Source organism: Camelus ferus, chromosome 2, assembly GCF_009834535.1.
Source record: "Camelus ferus isolate YT-003-E chromosome 2, BCGSAC_Cfer_1.0, whole genome shotgun sequence".
NCBI lineage: Eukaryota > Metazoa > Chordata > Mammalia > Artiodactyla > Camelidae > Camelus > Camelus ferus.
This window is the reverse complement of record NC_045697.1, coordinates 42,360,997-42,378,400: the sequence shown is the minus strand read 5'-3', so window position 1 is coordinate 42,378,400 and position 17,404 is coordinate 42,360,997. Positions and strand designations below refer to the sequence as shown.

Genomic DNA, 17,404 nt, shown 5'->3' with positions numbered 1-17,404 from the left:
AGGTAACTTCTCTTTATCATTCATTATGGAAAATTTAAAATAAAAACAGAAGAGAGAATAGTATTAAGACCCATCAGCTGGCTTCAACAATTATCAACATACGGCCAATTTTATCTCAACTATAATCTTTTTATTCTCCCCCCCATCCCAGTGGATTATGTTGAAGCAAACCTCAAATAGCCTATTATTTTACCTGCTAAAATTCAGTATGTGTTGTAAAGAATAAGGACTATTTGTAACATCATTTCACCCCCCAAGAATTAACAGTCATTTCTTAATATCACTAAATATTCACTCAATATCCAAATTTCCCTGATTATTGCTTAAATTTCTGTTGTTAGTTGGTATTTGAATCAGGTCCCAAACAAGGTCCATATTAAGCACACATACAAAGCATTTAAAGAGAACAATAAGGCTCTTTAATAACAGTTCCCTGTTTTCTTTTTTCTCCTTGCCATTTATTTGTTGAAGAAAACAGATCACTTGCTTTTAGAATTTCCTACATCCTGGTTTTAGCAGATTGCATTCCAGGATGTGTCATTTACCATGTTCCTCTCGTTTCCTGGATTTTCCATGAAAGGGCAGGTGGGTAGGGAAGCTTGACCAAATTCACGTTTGCTTTTGTTGCAAGAACACTTCATCACTGGTACAATGTATTTCTTATTGAATCACACCAGGAGGCTCATAATGTCTTGTTATCTCTTACTGTGATAAGATTGACCTGTGGGTTCAGATATTGTCAGCTGATCTACTGTCATAATTTCCCCAACAGCCCTTTATCTAATTGTTTCAGCAGCCACTGATGATGGTTGCCTAGGGTCATTATTTCATTAGGGTTGCAAAAGGGTTATACTCTAATCATATCATCCCATCTCTATTTATTGGCTAGAATTTACCCATAAAAACATTTTTATGGATTATTTCTATATTCTAGGAAATAGTTTGTATAGCAAAGACAAGGCAAATGTTTGATTTTTTTCTCTTCTTTATTTTTTCATTTTATTTATCTTGTTATAATTTTGAGGAAATTATTAAGCTCTTATCCTAATATAGCTCAATAAGGTACACACAAACCAGAGAAATGTCATAATACAGTGAGAAAACCAAGGACTCTAGACACATGGGAACCAAGGACCTTCATCTTGCCATTGTATCGTGTGTTGCGGTTGGTTTGAACCTGTGACATTTCCTTTTTTTTTTTTAATCTAAAAACTTTTAATCTAGAGAATCTATATATTATTTGCTTCCACAGAGTAGTTTGGAACCAGTAATATAATTTATCAAAATTTTTCATTCCTGTATTGAAACAATATAGAAACACTATATACAAAATAAAACACCATTTGAAAAAAATGTTTAACTGGTAACAAATTTGGAAAATGTTTTTGAAACAGATGTAAGATCCAAAGGATTAAAATAATAACCAGATTATATTTTTGAAAAAAAATTTTAATAGAAAAAAATGGGACTATATAGATAATTCACAGTAGAAACAATTACCAAAAACTTACAAAAAGATGTTTAGCCTCACTGATAATTAAGAAAATGCAAATCAAAACAATAAGAAAATATTTTTCAGTTAAAAGATTATCATAAACAACATCAAGTATTGCTGGAGAGGTAGTGAAATGGATATACTCGTCCACTGATAAGAGTAACACTTGAAGGATAATTTCACAGTATCTGTCACATTTGCTTACTGCTTATTACACAGCAATTATACTTTTTTGTTAGCTACCCTAATGTTCAAGGAGACATAACAAGGTTGCTTATTACAGCCTTGCCTGTGACACCAATAATTTCAAAATTACTTTAATCTAGAGAATGGTTAAATATTAAACTATAGTACAACGTTAACATGGAATACTAAGTGCAAGTTAGATTAGGTCAGATCTTAGGTCCTAATACCTGAGTATTAATGTGGCAGACATGTGACATTTCTGATACATGCAGTTCCTCTGTAGGCTAAAGAAATATATTTAATTATAAAGTCCACGTTTCTATAAAGAAATTTTTTTTTATTCCCCAAATTTCTGGGATTATCAGGACCCGTGTCTGCTGCCTTTATTGATAATACATTCTTAGTTCTGATAAAATATTTGTAATCCCTCTTGCTGCTCATTCTATTTCCTGTCATTTTTGTTTATTATTGAAAAGTCCACTGAATATCTGGCTCCATTTTATAGAAATAACTTCCCTATTTTCTGTCTTTTATCTCACCCTCTGACTTAACCAATCCAGTGATACAGCTTTCACTGAGTTATCAAACACTTACTTCTGACAGAATATGTATTTACCCACTATTTTTTCACATTGATTCCGCTTCCTAGTAGTTAAGAGAACTTGGGCAACTTCTCTACAGCCTGAGTTTCCTCATTGTAAAACTGAGATCAATAAACCCAACTCCAGGGTGTTTTGAAGATTAGCAAAGATGATTTATGTGAAATTATCAATCATAGGACCATTCTTACATTCTGATCCTGCTGAGTACTTACTGAGCTCTTTTTGTAGTAGCTGCTGTGCTGAGTGCCTTAAGGATATGCCACCTAAAACAGATGTAGGTCTTGTTCTCATAGAGCTTCAATCTAATGGTGAATACCAACACCAAAATATACTTGCACTTATTCCATAGGTGCTCTGTAAATGATTGCTGAATTTGACCATTTTGTCTTTTCTGTTGGTGATTTATTTCTTATCTTCCCACTTACTACAATCTGATATTTAGTTCTGGTTCACTGCTATTTCATCTTGGCTTTCTTTGCTGGGTTCCAAAGATTAATATAGTACCGAGTCTTACTGTAGATTATCTATGAAATATGTAAGTACTATGTTGGGAAGCAGGGAATTTCCATTTCATTCATACACTCATCCATTTATCAAATACTCAGTGAGGCTAGAATATACAAAATGATTTCAGAGAAGATAGAGATGCTCAGACCAGTTTCCTTTATAAGGCAACAAAAGAGAGTTAATCCGAATTAGATAATGCCTCTTGTGTGTTTGACCATTATTGCCTGCAAATATTTGAGATGAAAGATTTGGATCGATATGTCTGATTTAATACACTAATAAGATACTAAACTTGAGATAGATTGGTCATATTTTTAAAAAATAATTTCCTTTAAAAATATAGGTAGAACTATGAGATAAAGAAATGAATAGGGAGTTTCACCTGCCAGAGCCGAACCATGACTTCTTTTTTTGTGCCTTTATAAGCAAAGTGGTGCAGTTTTTTCCAATCATTGTCCTCACCCTCACCCATATTTCTTTTAAAATTGTTTTTCTATTAATTGGCAATCATGTCTTTAGCTTGCTTGCTCTGTGTACTTAGTAGTATATTCTCTGTATTGACATGAGCCATTCTACAACTTACAGTTTAAAATATTTAAATATGTGTGCATGTGTGTGGGTGTGTGTGTGTGTCCATGTGTGGTTAAGATACTCATTGAGATGATTCAGAAATCTAATTTCTGTTCAAAGGTGCTAGTTGGATTCAGGTCATATCTTTTAATTGAATTCTTAGCCTTATTACATTTTTTTTTGTGTGTGTGGTGACCAAGGAAACTATGTGTTCTCACTGATATTTTGGTTCTTTTACTCTTTTTCATTATTTGGTTACAATTTATTTCTTTTTAACTTTGTCATAGCTTTCTCATAACATTCTTTTAACATTTAGTTTCTAAGAGTGAGGGAGAATATCAAATATATTCTTTTTGTCAATTATTTTTCCCCTTTCCTGTTTGAAGGTTATACTTCCTGACCCCATTGATATCAGATTTGGTCAATTGACTTGCTAGGCCAATGGAACGTGATTGGAAGTAACATTTAAGAGCCATCATGTGGTTTTGCCGTTACAGGCATACCTCAGTTTACTATGCTTCACTTTATTGCACTTTTTACAAATTGAGGATTTGTGGCAACCCTGTGTTGATCAAGGCTCTCAGCACTGCTTTTCCAATAGCATTTGCTCACTTTGTGTCTCTGTGTTACATTTTGGTAATTCTCAAAATATGTCAAGCTTTTTCATCATTGTTATTATGTTTGTTACGGTGATCTGTGATCAGTGATCTTTGATTTTACTGCTAGGACTCACTGAAGTCTCATGATCGTTAGCATTTTTTAGCAATAAAGTGTTTTAAAATTAAGGTGTGTACATTGTTTTTTTAGATATAATGCTATTGCACACTAAATAGGTTACAGTATAATATAAACATAACTTTTTTTTACATTTTTAATTGAGTTACAGTCATTTTACAATGTTGTGTCAATTTCCAGTGTAGAGCACAATTTTTCAGTTATATGTGAACATACATATATTCATTGTCACATTCTTTTTCACTGTGAGCTACCACAAGATCTTGTATATATTTCCCTGTGCTATACAGTATAATCTTGTTTATCTATTCTACAAATTTTGAACTCCCAGTCTGTCCTTTCCCACCCCCCTCCTCCATGGCAACCACAAGTTTGTATTCTATGTCTGTGAGTCTGTATAAACATAACTTTTATATGCACTGGGAAACCAAAAGATTTGTGTGACTCACTTTATTGAGATACTTGCCTTATCATGGAGTTCTGGAACTGAACCTGCAATATTGCAGAGGTATACCTGTATTCTTTTTCTTCTGCTGTGACATCAAAATAAGGGCTACTCCTTCAGCCTGGGTCCCAGCGGGAACTGAGGCTGACACAGTCATAAATGGCATTATTATTTAAAAAGCTCAAGATTTTCAGGGTCATTTGTTACTGCCATATGTAACTAAGCTGAGTAATACAGAGGAACATGATTGTTTCATTACTGTTAAGAGGCAGGGGGATAAACTATTACTGTAACATAGAGGACAGAGAATATGTTTTGGAGTTAGAGAGTTATGGGTTGGCCCAGGATTGAGTTTTATTAGTTGTGAACACTTGGTATAGTTATTAAACTATTTGAACTTCAGTTTTTTTCACATGTAACTTACAACTTCGCCGTGACGATTAAGTAACTGTTGTAACTAATAATCAAATGCAAGATTGCATAATGACTCAAAGTTTATAGAAGTTTATTTCTCACTCACCTAAACTGCAACATGCACGGTCCTGATTGTCAGATGTTTTCTTCTCCAAGCAAGACTCGGGGACCTGGCTCTTCCCTTCCATTTTGTGGCTCTGCTATCCACAATACATGGTGTGCAGGTTGCCTGGGAACTGTTCTCTATTCCAGTCGTCCAGGAGGGCAAAGGAGCATGGAGGACCTCGAGAGGGAGGTTTTCATGGGCTAGGCACAGAAGTGCCACCCACTGCTTCTGCTCATTCTCCAATGGTTAGAATCTGCTTGCATGGTCACACCCAAATACAGTGTAGGTTAGAAATATAGTCAGCTGTCTGCTTAAGAAGAAAAGGAAATAGATTCGATGAACAGTTAGCAGTTTCTTCCACACTGATGTACGTGAAGGGCAAGACTAACAAGAACTTAATAGATGCTTACTAAACATCTTTTCCTGTTTGCTTCTCTGGGTTTCTTCAAGCCTTATGTAAATATGAAAAGTTTTATCTCCTGTGGATCAAACACATGGCTTCAAGATAGAATGTATAAATCCCAAAGCCATGAAAAAATGATTAGTTCAGGGGTCTTACTTGCCTGATAATTCTTGATATTCATACAGCAACTTGCTTAGTGAAAATATCTTCATTCATTGACTGTCAGAACTAGAGGTAATGCTAGAAGCATTCAATAAATGTTTGTTGAATGACTAACTGAATGAATATATCTCTTTTGATTTCATAAAATATCATGACTGAGCAAGTGTTGTACTCTTATAAGGCATATGGTAAAATATGAGAACTAAACTGACCCTCTACAGACTGTTGCTTTGCCATCCAAGAACTGGTATATGACTTATTTACTGTGGAAAATGATTGTATTTCTAACATAGAATTAAAAGACTATAAAAATTTTTGATTTTTTATTACATTATTGAATAATTCCTTTGGATTTACACTTTCATGATTATGGATACATGGTGAAAGCTACTAGTAATTTTGCATGTTGAAATCACATTTCTAAGAGTCTTTGCAAACATATAAAGATGGGTTTGAATCTCAGTTTTTCTTTACCTCTTCTTTGGTATTTGACCTTGGACAACTTACATTACCTTTATGAGCCTCAGTATTTTCATCCATAACACAGGATGAAGATAAATCTTATCCTGTGAGTTTGTACTAGAGTTTTAAATAAGGTGAAACATGTAAAACAATAAATACATTTTCTGGAATAGAGTAAATGCTCAGTGAGTGGCAGTTTTTCTATTAATATTAATAGCAATGATGACACTAGTAATACCATAAGTAATAATAATAATAATAGAATAACAATAAACTATTACCAGGGAGGGATATATTTTTCTCAAAGATACACTGTATACGTGCAATAGGAATGATGCTTAAACATCTTTTCCTTCCATCATCCCTAGAGAAAACTTGGAATGAGTTTGGAACTTGCTTCCTATAATGCTTAAAGCAAGCTTTTGTTCTCACCTGAGTGTTCTGACATTGCGTAATTGGATAGTAAACAAATTATGTCACATGCTTGGCATGTACTTCTTAATAATTTTGAAAAGCCACTAGAGGGTGCTACTTTGTTAGGAAAATAAAAGCACCTCCCAACAGTAGCATTCAGTCTGCAGCAGCGGCGTCTGATGTTAGGGGCCAGAACTGAGCTCTCTGCTGTGAGTATCCAGATGCAATTTTTTTCATTTATCGTTATGTCAGAAGTAAATAGCAACAGTTTAGGCAAGCCACAAAAGTTGATACAAATAAAATCCTAGTCTTTTCTTTCGGTAAAGGTTTGTACTAATTCTGTTATGGAAAAACTGTGAATGTTTCTTACCAAACAATATTCTGAGGCTATATGACTTTCTTAGGAGAGATAAGCTGGCTTTACAGTATGTGTGTTGTGTTTTGACTAGATATCTGTTGCTCGATGACTTTGGTATAATGATTTTCTTCTGTCTCTGGTAGTTTTTATTATAAGGATCAGTGAAAATGAAGATCTTGTATTATTTTTGCCCTCTGAAAAATAACATTTCAGTGATCCAAATGTCACAATTATGTTCAGGTGAGTGATGCAGATAAACTAAGTACGTGACCTTCATTTTTGTTACTGTGGGTTTGAAGTGAATGTTACGCTGAGAGGTTGTATGAAGTGTCAGCCTCAATTATGAATAAGAGCCTTCAGTCTATAGTTCATATTCAGTGGCAAGAGCATCTTTGTGAAGCCAGTTCTCTAAGGACGAAACACAGTCAGCATGGATTTAGTCAAAAGATTTTTGCAGATTAACTGTGATCTTTTCAGACAACCATGAGGTAATGATAGAGATGGAGGAAGATTGTCAGTAGTTGAAGGAGAGGAAGAAATAAATGGGGAAACGTAAAAGAATCCTAACTGTCCAATAGAAGTGAACTACGCGAAAACTGGATGTTCTCAGTGTGTACATTTTTTATTCCTGTTGGAGGAGTTAGCTTCCTGAGGGATTTTTTTCCTACGACATGTTCTTTCTGAAATATGAGTAGGGGAAAGGGTTTTTGATTCAATGTGCATTAGCAAAAGGAACAACTGGAAAGTTTCAGACGACATTATTTGGAAGCATCTAGCTCCTTGTCTTCTGAGTTTCCTAGACCCAAGGTAACTAATGAACTGGCCTGATGGGACTTGATGTTTAAACAGAATTTAGTCAGGTTACTGGCTCGTGTGTGTGTGTGTGCGCGTGCGTGCGTGTGCGCGTGTGCTTTCCACACACTCACACATACTTGATCACAGCTGTAAGAGGTCATGACAGTCAAGAGCTCAGTCTTACCTTACTGTAAATTTTAGTGTTACTGCAGCTTCTTTGGCTTGTTTGTCTTTGGAACAGTTTTTGTGAGTTAGATAAGTTATTTATGGTGAGAGAGGGAGGCAGTCAGGAGGCTCTGATTACTGTTCACCATTGAAATGTTTTTAATTCCACCGTCAAACCTTTACAGAGAATTTGAGACTGGCAACGTTTGTGTGGCACTAGAATGTGAAAAAAAATCTAGTTTTCATCCATCTTTTTCATTAATGTAGATATGTCTTTCATCCTGTAAGTTCTCTTGAGGATGGGAATGAAAAGCAATGGGGTTAGCTCATTGTTCAAGTGAGGGGAGTAAGGAATTCTAATTCATCCTTCTCTGGATGATCAGGAAGGGAATCGTCAAGTCTGCACTGAGTTTTTACTGAGAGAAATAACTCCACTGTAATCTGCCAGCTGTATGCAAGCATGGATTACAGAATATAACAAGGAATTAGAAGGAAGGTGGGGTTTTTAAGCCCTCTGCTTCTGATCTGTAGAATTGTGACAAATGGCTTTACCTTAGACCTAGTTGTGACAGATGGCTTTACCTTAAACCATGGAATGCTTAAGATTTAGTTTAGTTTTTAAATTAAAAAAAATTTTTTTTTTTTGCTAAGAAAGAATAGTGTCTATCTGGTTTGCATCAGAGAATTGTTGTGAGAGACGTATTAAAAAGTGTCCTAAAACTACAAAGGCCAGTAGAACTGTAGCCCTGATCTGTGACAATACAGTCAAAATTGGGTTTTAATAGGTTAAATACTATTAGGAAACTACCTATTTGTTTCCCCGTTCTTTGATTTTCTTCTGCATTCCAATTTCTCATTCTATACATTGCTGTCTTGCAAATCACGACATTGAATGTCTCAGCCTGACAGCAGATGCTTAAGTTGTGATGATGAAAGAGGTAGAAAAAGGTAGTTTATTTTCTCATGTGATACACAATGTTACTGCCAATAGCTGTGATTTACACTGTTGTGCTAGTTTCTGCTGTGCAGCATAATGTTTCAGTTATACATATATATATTATATTCCTTTTCATATTCTTTTTAATTATAGGTTATTATAAGATATTGAATATAGTTCCCTGTGTTATACAGTAGAACCTTGTTGTTTATCTCTTTTATATATAGTAGTTAGTATCTGCAAATCCCGAACTCCCAGTTTACCCCTCCACATCCCCATACTGCCTTGGTAACCATAAATTTGTTTTCTATGTCTGTGAGTCTGTTTCTGTTTTATAAGTAAGTTCATTTGCGTCCTTTTTTTTTAGATTCCACATATAAGTAGTATCATATGGTATTTTTCTTTCTCTTTCTGGCTTACTTCACTTAGTATGACAATCTCCAGGTCCGTCCACATTGCTCTAAATGGCATTGTTTTATTCTTTTTTTATGGCTGAGTACCATTCCATTGTATAAATATACCACAACTTCTTTATCCAATCATCTGTCAAAGGACATTTAGGTTGCTTCCATGTCTTGGCTATTGTAAATAGTGCTGCTATGAACATTGGGGTGCATGTATCTTTTCGAATTAGAGTTGCCTCTGGATATATGCCCAGGAGTGGGATTGCTGGATTATATGGCAAATCTGTTTTTAGTCTTTTGAGGAATCTCCATACTATTCTCCATAGTGGCTGCACCAAACTCCACTCCCACCAGCGGTGTAGGAGGGTTCCCTTTTCTCCACAGCCTCTCCAGCATTTATCATTTGTGGACTCTTCAATGATGGCCATTCTGACTGGTGTGAGGTGATACCTCATTGTAGTTTTGATTTGCATTTCTCTGATAATTAGTGATATTGAGGATTTTTTCATATATCTGTTGGCCATTTTTATGTCTTCATTGGAGAATTGCTTGTTTAGGTCTTCTGCCCATTTTTTGGATTGGGTTGTTTGTTTTTTGTTATTAAGCCGTATGAGCTGTTGGTATATTCTGGAAATTAAGCCCTGTCAGTCACATCATTTGCAAATATTTTTTCCCATTCTGTAAGCTGTCCTTTTGTTTTGTTTATAGGTTTGCTGTGCAAAAGCTTATAAGTTTAATTATGTCCCATTTGTTTATTTTTGCTTTTATTTCTATTGCCTGGGTAGACTGCCCTGGGAGAACATTGCTAAGATTTATGTCAGAGACTATTTTGCCTATGTTTTCTTTTAGGTTTATAGTGTTTTGTCTTACGTTTAAGTCTTTAAGTCATTTTGAGTTTATTTTTGTGTATGGTGTGAGATGTAACTTTATTAATTTACTTGTGGCTGTCCAGCTTTCCCAACACCACTTGTTGAAGAGACGGTCTTTCTCCAATGTATAGTGTTGCCTCCTTTGTTGAAGATTAATTGATTGTAGGTGTGTGGGTTTATTTCTGGGCTTTCTCTTCCAACAGCTGTGCTTTTCCTTTAATTTTGACATATCTTTTCTATGACCCAGTTCCTGCTTTTAAAGCACATTATACTCTTGGCCTCTTAAGCTTAGATGCTCAAATAATTCCATGGAATCCCCTTTACTGACTTAAAACCTGAGTGGATATGAATTTTGAAATACTGTACTGGAAACTTTTTTTTCCTTTTTTTTTTGGCTCAGTTTCTCATTTAGAAGCTTAAGGGGAGCAAGTGTTCTCAGTAGCTTCCCTTGGCATAGCTCCATGGCTCTCAAATTGAGGCTTCCCTTTATTAGCCATTGGACTGAACTTTGTGACGGAGTCCTCTTCTTTTGCCTTCTATGTCTTTATGAAAGCCTTACTTGAGTAACATGTAAGTGAAAGTTTTGATTTTCTGGCTTAAGCTAGTAACACACATACCTATATTTGTATATGTCAATCTTAGCCATATCTATGGGGTAAGATAGATGAAGATCAAAGAAATTACAATACCACCTTTATCCTTTATGATTGATAAAACTGATATTGGGGACTGTGACTTGGAGAAGTAGCAATAATGGCATCTTAGTACCAAACTCCAAGCTCAGCCAGAGGCAGGCAGCTTGGGACATCCCGGGTGGAAGCCTGCCCTTGTTCGACTTAAAGGCAGGGTGGAGCGCGTATACTCTCTCAGGGCAGCAGGCTCCCTCTGGGACGTGGGGAAAAGGGGCTGAGCTGTGTCTACCTAGTGCCTCTCCCAGACTCATCAGTCAGCTCACTGACTCTCTGGGGTGAAAACCTTGGAAATGCCCCATTTCAGAAACCTGAGGAAAGAATGTCCCAACTCCACTAGCCCTCAAATATTTTCCAGGGATTTTGTTTGTTTGTTTGTTTGTTTTACACTAAGCCTATGAAAAGCAAGGTTGCTGCTGTTGTCTTAGAGAAGACCTGCAGTCTATCAGACAGCTTGCTCTCCCCGCTTCATGAGGCTGTTGTCCTACCTCTGCTCTCTGACTTTTTGTGGTTCTGCTTGGGAAACTGGTGAGACAGACACCTTATTGCCCTAGAAGTGTCCAAAAGTGTCAGTCGGTACTACAGCAGAAAACCTTCTTTCTGTTCCCAACCCAAATGATTATCTGCCTACACTGTCCAAATTTATTTGTTTGCAGTGATATAAAATGACCACATGGAGCTATTCCAATAACGACGTACCAAAAAATTAGATATCCTAAATTTAAATATAAGTCTCCGCTCACTCTTAAATTCTTCAATAAAATTAAAGTACAAATTTAAACTCCTTTGAATGTTACAGTTTAAATCAATTAGGGTCCAGAATCAAATTATTTTACCTTTGTGATTTCAAAGAAATTGGTGGGAAAAAAATCATCCTTGCCAATTTCTTACTCTGATTGGCCTCAACAGAGACTTCTTACTGGCTGGGGAGGACGAGTTTCCTTCAGCAGCTGCAGCCTGGTTTATTTCTCATGGAATGATAGCTTTGGTAGCTTGTTCTTGTGTAGTTCCTTCACAACCTCAGATATAGCATTAAGTAATTGTCAAGTTTCTGATGCACCTAATTTTTTAGAAAGGGATTCACAAGATTATTATAGCCCTGATTCCATTCTCACCAAATTTAGGAAAAAAATTAATACCTAGGCCCTAGAGTAGTTTTTCAGGGGAAAATTGTGTTCCCCAAACTCAGTTTTTAAGGATGTTGAAGATTCTAGAACGAACTCATTGAGATCTGAGAACAGGGTGGGCAGTCTTGATTTTAGTCTGATTAGGATGACACTTTATGCCAGATTTTCAGAATCTATGACTTGGGAACTTGAATTCAACTGGGAGAAATCACCTATAAATGTATCACCTTTGGCCGTAGGGAATTACTGGATCTTGAGAGAAAATACATTTAGGAACACTATTTTCCAAGAAAGGAACATTTGAGATTTGCTGGGCAAGCTTAGGACTTTGCAAGGGTTTCTACATTCTTATCTGATGTACTTCTGGACTTTTTAGGGGGGCATTCTGATGGTGATTTAGTGTGGATTCTGTCTAGTGACAAGTCCCCCACTCTCTCTTATTCCATGGTGGCTGATTCCACTGCTCTGGCTATGAAATTGCTAGAAATGAAGTAAAATCTCTGAGGGAAAGTTTCTTTTTCCTCTTCATCCTTCCTCCAGCTGGAGAAACATCTTTAGCAGATTCCTGAAGTCACACTGTCACTGATATTTCTTAAAGCTTGTAACCTTAGGAGGGTTTACAGGTGTCTCCCTATTTTCTTCAAGAAAATGTTACCTGGCACAAAAAATTTAAAGCTGGGACCTCACACATGTCTTCTTCGAAAGCACTCAGAACTTAGATGTGTGCACCTAAAGACAGTGCCTACATACATGACTGAGAAACAGTACAGTCAACAAAAATTGCTTCACCTGTCATCCATACACAATAGGTAGTTCAGGGTCATGCTGTAGCAGCCAGCTTCTGAAGATTTTTGTGGCCCATATGACTTTATTTAAGGCATGGGAAGTCCTGCTTGTATAAAAACAGCCTCACACTCTATAAAAATAGCCACACACCTGTGGACAAGTTACCATAAGCATCAGTCCTCCATCAAATGCAAAATTCCATAATGACCAATTAAGGTATAAGAGCTAAAGCTACTGATTATAAGCACACCACACAACTGTGAGAGCCAGTTGCAGGATGCAGTATAAGCCCCCGAAAACCACTAGAGCCAACTACAGACAGAGCCTTACTTCACCTAATGCCTCATCGATATTATTTTGGCTCTCCAAATACTACTCCATGTCTATTTCTCAATATTCCTGGCGCAAGGCACCATATCCTAACACCCAGATCTTGGGCAAAGGGAGAATCTGCCCTCTAAAACATGGATTTGGAATAGCTGAACTGAATGCCTGTACCCTGTAGTTACCTGGATCACAAGGGAGTTTTGGGAAAGCAGAAGGAGCTGGGTTACTCATGTCCAGTTCTTTTCTGAAACTTGCCAGTCAGGCAGCTCACTCCACCTTTGGGCACAAGAAGCTAGTGGTATGTAGGGCATTTAGGGCATTTCTCCTCATGGAAAGCAGAGAAGTGGAGAAGTTCTATTCCCCCTTGACACAAATCGATTGGATGTCCCCTGTGGCCTCCTTTGATAGCTTGTTCTTGAAACCAGCTCCACTCTCCAGAATAAAAAACCCAAACCAAACAAATAAACAGTAAAGACTTGTGTGATCTAAGTAATTGAGGAGCTCAACAGCTGAATGGCTCAACGCATGCATCATCAATTTCAATTCTGCTGCAGTTTTTCCCAGGTGCTTTACATGTGTTAGCTGTGACTGATCTCTTCAAACGCTCAACGTAACACATTTCTGGAAATGCTTGGTTAAGTGTGTTTTCCAAAAGTAGGTTGGAAAGATTTCAAATGACACGAATGGAAAAAAACAGAATGAATAGGAAAATGATTCACAGTGCGCATTGATACAGGGAGATGTAATTACATTAAGTTAAATGAGGTAATAGTTGTGAAACCACTTGGCAAAGCTTGTAAAATGCCATATGAAGGTAAAATTTGAGCTGTTAACATTCTGTGCAAATGGTTTGCAGTTTGAAGTCTTTAGTTCCTCTTATGAAAATTTTGGTAGGAACTTTAAAATCTAGTTTCTTTCTCTCTCTCTTTGTCCTTTCTATGAACATTGTCTCTTTTTTTAATTGAAGTATAGCTGATTTACAGTGTTGTGTTAGTTTCAGGTATGGAGCAAAGTGATGTAGTTATTTATATATATATAAATCTATTCTTTGCTTCAAATTCCTTTTCACTATAGGTTGTTACAAGATATTTAATATGGTTCCCAGTGCTATGCAGTAGGCCCTAGTTGGTTATGGATTTTATATATAGTAGTATGTATATGTTAATCCCAAGCTCCTAGTTTATCCCGTCTCCCCTCTCCCTCTCCCCTTTGGTAACTGTAAGTTTATTTTCTATGTTTGTGAGTCTATTTTCTGTTTTTTAAAAAGTTGATTTGTATCATTTTTTAAGATTTCACATATAAGCAGTATCATATGATATTTATCTTTTTCTGTCTGTCTTACTTCACTTAGTATGATAATCTCTTGATCCATTCATGTTGCTGCAAATGGTATTATTTTACTCTTTTTATGGCTGAGTAATATTCCACTATATCTATATCTATACCACACCATCTTTATCCATTCATCTGTCAGTGGACACTTATTTTGCTTCCATGTCTTGGCTATTGTAAATAGTACTGCTGTGAACATTGGTGTGCATGTATCTTTTTGAATTAGTGTTTATTCAGATGTATGCCCAGGAGTGGGATTGCTGGATCATATGGTAAGTGTATTTTTAGTTTTTAAAGGAATCTCAACACTGTCCTCCATTGTTGCTGCACCAATTTGCATTCCCATCAGTATAGGGGGGTTCCTTTGTCTCCACGCCCTCTTCAGCATTAATTGTTTGTGGACTTTTTTGATGATGGCTATTCTGATTGATGTGAGGTGATACCTCATTGTAGTTTTGATTTAGCTCCACTCTCTCTTAAAGAAACAAAGTAAATGATCTCTTTAAGCCTTAGAGCCTATGGTCATGGTCACTTATGAATGGCCAAGAGGGCCTAAAAGACAGTTTGGTTTTCTTAATAATCAGTGCCAGAGCTGGTGTTTGCCTAGATTTGTGTGAGACTCAAGCCGAAAGGGCATGAGATGCCAAAAAATATGAAAACTTGACCATAGAAAAATGTTAGCACATCAACTTTAGATATGAAGGAGAAGAGATATGTATATTTTGGAACCTAAAAGGAATTAATTCCTCTTTTCTTTTCTTTTTTTTTTTTAAATAATGTCAGAAAGTTATTTGGTCAGTAAAGTGTCTTTAAAAATATAGTAAAACTGTATTACAAAGACCCCAATCTATGTCCTACTTCTGTATAAGTTTAGTGTACATAAAGATTTAATCCAGAGGACTAACTAACAACTTGCTATCTTGCATTTTGTTTAAATGGTTAGTTGATGACATATTCTTTTATGTCTTAATGAAATATCCCCTTTCAATGAAAACAATTTCCATATAGATCTTACGGGGTATGGTAAGTTCTGCTATAATGCTTGTTTTGAAAATGTGAAATTGTTCCAACACAACTAATATATTAGGGAACTTTGAGCATGGCACAAATTTTGTCTTTGCTTCTGCACAATTTTGTGAGAAACTCTAGGTGAATACAGTAAACTGAAGTCAGCTGAACCCAGCTGCATCAGAACTTGCATAAAACACATGCAGATGTCTCAGATTCTACCAGGTGTCTCCATTCACCACGCCCACCCACATCTGGTGCTAGAACTTTCAGACCCATTGCAGATAACCCTCCTTCCATGATTTCACAGTGACTTACAAATTGCAACTCATCTGCAAACTTCATGTCTTTTTCAAGGTAAAGTACCATATTTATTGTAGTATTTATGTATTTTGTAACTATTTCATATAAATAAAACAGTGCCACCATTTTTATTAGGTTCCTACCTTTTTAAAAAATGTGATGATGAAATTTTTGAGTTTTGTGTCCCCGACCCAATTTTCTCATAAGCCCTGTGGTTTTTATTGTGTGATTTTGCATAGCATGCTAATTTTAAGGAATGCAGGTGTCATAGTCTAGCAGAACTGGCTGGATTTTAAATTCAGTTTTTCACTTCTGTTTATATTTTGGAGCAACAAGTAATACAGTTCTCTATTTCCCTTCTTCCCTCGCCCAACTTTTTTGATAGTACCATTAGTTTATTGCAAGATCCCTGCAAAGTGTCTGCTGGCTAGTTTCTGTGTAAGCAAGCTTGTCTGCATTTGCATGAATTGTGAACAATTCTGTGCAGATACACACATTTGAAACCAGGCAGAAACCTACAGGAGTCTGTCTTTAGGCTCAGAGATATTGACAACAGTCATGCATCCTTGTTTTTTTCCATGTGTAGAATTTGAGACAAAGTTTGGCAGTCAAAAACTTCCATCCATGATATTTAATAAATACATGAAATATACATAAGAAAAGACCTTACTGCAGGATTTTATTTTTGTTTTGTGCTTCTGTCTCAGGCCACGTGAATACTACCACATGTATGGTATACGTGTCTACTCTACTTTGATTTTTATTGTTGTATTCCTCTTTCGAAGTCCCTTCCTCTTTTTTTTTTTAAATTTTACTCAAGTATAATTGACAAATAAAATTGTAAGATATTTAAAGTGTACATCATGATGATTTGATATATGTATATGTTATAAAAGAGTTCCTCCCATCTAGTTAATTAACACATCTGTCACCTCACGTATTTATCTTTTTCTGTTTAGAAACTCCTTTGCTTTTCTATACTCCCTTTTCCATTCATCATGTGCTGTACCCTATGCACAGCCACAGTGCATAAAATGTAAGTCATAGACCAAAAATTCAATGATGTGAGGGAAGTGTACTTGTTCATAAAAGCTGAAAAGAGATATTAATATCTATTAACTTCCTTCTATGTTCCAGGAAGTTGGTTACCTTGTTCACTGATAATATATTTCATTCAATCTTCACAATATCCCTTACAGTTTTTACTTTCCATTTTAACAGATGAAGAAACTAAAGCTCATGGAAGGTCATTAGCTGTCCCAGTATCAAGTAGTGTTAGAGCTGTGTGGGTCCTCTCATGTGTGAACACAAAGATGAGATTAGATTCGTAAGAGATTTATTGGAGAAATGCCTGTGAAAGATAAAGAAGAGAGTAGGAGAGTCTTCAGGCCATGATGCAGGTCTGACACCTGAGAAAGAAGAGAAAAGGAAAGAGGTCTTGGTAGGAAAATGTCAAACTGAACAGAGTTCTGAGAAAGCCTCAGGCCAGTGCCTCAGGGAGTCCCTGAGAAGAAGAAGCCCATGAGGGGAGTCTTGCATTGGTAGGAACGGCCACCCAGTTCTAGTATTCCTGCCATACTCCATCATTGGTGTGGAGCAGCCCGAGGGAAGCCTGGATCTCTGAGCTCCAAGTTGGATCCAAAGGTGTGGACAGGAGGCTACCAGTCATCTGTGATCCCAGGAGCAGCTTCTCCTGAAGGGAGATCTGGGCAGTGCACCTCCAGGATCACCCACAGTCACAATTCAAGAGCACACCCGCCTGCGTACAAAGTTCTTCTCTGCTTGGGTGATGCACAGGGTTGG

General features: G+C 36.5%; 1 protein-coding gene across 1 annotated transcript in view; it reads left to right on the top strand.

Annotated features, from left to right (window-relative positions):
* The first annotated feature begins 6,691 nt into the window (after nt 1-6,691).
* Nucleotides 6,692-17,404, top strand: part of ARHGAP24 (Rho GTPase activating protein 24) — a 635,766-nt gene continuing 625,053 nt past the window's right edge. Inside the window, exon 1 of the mRNA XM_032498758.1 lies at nt 6,692-6,710. The gene's annotated coding sequence lies outside the window, so the exon portion shown is untranslated. The remainder of the gene's footprint in view (nt 6,711-17,404) is intronic.